The following is a 2917-nucleotide window of genomic DNA, read 5'->3' as shown; positions in this document are numbered from 1 at the left end:
AGCCTCCAGAAATATACAAATTTGCTATGTTCAATTCTCCTTCCTTCAAATGTAACTTTATTCAGACACTCTCTATTCCTTGTACTCTACTCGGGCTTCCAACTAGTTCTGCTGGTATGGAATTCTTAATGTATGTTGAGACCCCTCTTATACCTTCACCCGAATAGAGATGAAATCCCTTATATCCAGACAGTTTAAGCAGGTCGCCCTTCCTGTCCCCAGTCTCTTGAAGGGTAATTATGTCAATATTATTTTTAAGGGTAAAGTAATGTACATCTGTCACTCTATTTCATAGACCATTAACATTCCAGGACATTATCTTAAGGCTAGCTAGATCCATGATTAATATTTACACATTTTATATCCTTTTCAATCAGATTCTTTAAGAAAACCGAATCCTCCTGCACAGATTCCCATTTCCTCAAAAGTTTTTCTTTATCAGCATCTTTACACTTAACCAACACATTTTTAAAAATTTCCGTTGTTGCTCCCTGCACTACACAATCCTTTATTTCCTCTCCTTCCCTTTAACACTTATTTTAAGCACTGAATTTTTCAAAAGCTTGAGCTCTTCACTTTCCTCTTTCCCTTCTAATTCTACATTATTCACAGCTTTGTTTTCCCTTTCTTTATTTATCATTGTATCAAGTCTTTTCTCTATCACTTCTATTTTCTGACCTAACTTTTGCAAAAGCTGAAACATCTTACGCACCTCTTCTCCCAGAATTACTTTCACAGTTTTATCACTAACCTGGAGGGCTGCACCACTACTCTCACTTGCTACTTGTTTATAAGTCTGTTTCTTCCTGGCATCAACAACTCTTCCGGCCGCAAGCGCAGTCCTTATCCTTCTTGAATCTTCATGCCAGGCATTCTCAGGGATCACGATCTCCACTGTCTGTGTGTTCTCCTGCTGTCAAACCACAGCGTACTTCTTCATGTTCTCTGAATAATTCCTTTGTTGGTCACTTCTCATACGTGGCCTCATCTCGCATGCAATTGAACTAGCATTGTGAGTTTTACCACAATTACAACAACAAGGCTTCACTTTCTCTCCTGCTTTGATCTTGTCCTTACAGTTGCTAGATTCGTGCCTCTTCCCACAGAATCTACAACGTGGGTCCAGTTGACAGCTCCAGGCCTTATGTCCCCATCTGCAACACTTGAGACACATTATTGGTCCCTCCACATATAGTGCCACCTTCCTATACCCTGCTCCTGTGATGAACACTTTCTCTGGAACCTTTCCTCTCATTAGAGCAATAACCTGGCTTCTCTCTTCGCCCCTTATTAAATGCCTCTTGACCCAAACAAATCTTTCGTCATCCAATAAGTATTCTGGATCTAGTATTACAGGGTACCTGAAGATTATAACCTTTGTAAGTAGTATGTCGCTCTCCTCTGGCAAAACCATCAGTAATCCCTTGTACCCAACAGTTGTCAACATTTCCACAGCCTCCATGGTCCCCACTGTAAGATAAGGTTTGTGTGTGCCTTCTTTCAAAAGAGGCTCAAAGCTGCAATGCTCCCGTCCTAGTTGTACTGCCCATTTTAATTTTTCAAGGAAGGTCATCGGGCATGACTGGAAAAATTAATCTCTTCCTGACACGACCAACTTCACCTTGTGTGTGTTCTTGTCTGCTTCCTTCAAATTCTATACTTTGCTCTGTTCTTGATCCATTCTCCACTATCTCCTTTCTGTTATTTCCATTTTTATTACCACCCACACACGTTTTTTGTCCTAGATTTTTTTTGTCTCTTCTCTCTCACTTCTTCGCTTTCACTGTCCTCTTGCCAGCTTGTCTCCCTCATCCTTTTAAAAATGTCTTTCTTTTTCACTACCTCTTGTTGTAGCTGTATTTTCTCACTTTCGAACTTCCCTTTGGCTTCATCACTCGTATTAGACTCATCACTACTCAACTCAAGGTCTTCAAGAACTTCGTCCAATACTATCTTTTATTTACTTTTCCCTGTAGAGTTCTTAAGCGATAATTCACTTTCCATGGGGCAATGTTGACATCCCTCAACACCCAGCCAGGAGTGATGGGACCCCAAGCAGTTATTTTCGTGTGGTAAACAGTAAGTTCCCAACACCAAAGTTGCTTGACGATACTTATCTTATCCTCAGGTCCTTATACACAATTAGGTAAGTGTATATCCTTCAGATAATGTAATAGGCTCGAAAACATCCCAAATTTGGGAGCTAGCACTCACAGCTGTGTTTACCAGTGCCCGCCACCCCGAATGTTGAATATGACACGAGAGGCTCGGACAATGACACGAGCGTTGTTGCTCTTTCTAATATATTTTGCGAACCCGACGTAAAAACAAAATAGACACAACATGCGCAGCAAAGTGGCGCGCCATCACACAACTAACAGAAAGCACAATAGAACATATTCACAAATTCCACATCAACCAATTAGTAATACACAGTAATCAATCACTAATAATGAAAAGTTAAGTACTAACCACAGGTTGTACCTCTCTAGTCCGGCAACCTCGGGACCTGACCGGTGCCGGACCATGGAAATTGACCCTCGAAACACCCTACATAAAGCATAAAAACATAAGATAGGAAATACATAAATAAGAATACTATTTCATTAACCTTTAATGCTACCATAATTCAGCTTTCGAAGTGAAGTGATGGTACTGTGACTCAAATTACATTTGAGTTACATCAGGGATGTTGGCTGTGGTGACATCAGGGGTCGTGGCTGTGGTGACATCGGTGGTCGTGGCTGTGGTGACATCGGTGGTCGTGGCTGTGGTGACATCGGGGGTCGTGGCTGTGGTGACGTCAGGGGTCGTGGCTGTGGTGACGTCAGGGGTCGTGGCTGTGGTGACATCGGGGGTCTTGGCTGTGGTGACATCAGGTACATCCGGGGCAGAGGAAGTGCTGGCAAGTGGATTT

The sequence above is a fragment of the Homarus americanus genome, unplaced genomic scaffold (genome assembly GCF_018991925.1).
Source record: "Homarus americanus isolate GMGI-L3 unplaced genomic scaffold, GMGI_Hamer_2.0 scaffold42643, whole genome shotgun sequence".
Classification (NCBI taxonomy): Eukaryota; Metazoa; Arthropoda; class Malacostraca; order Decapoda; family Nephropidae; genus Homarus; species Homarus americanus.
This window is presented reverse-complemented; position numbering follows the sequence as displayed.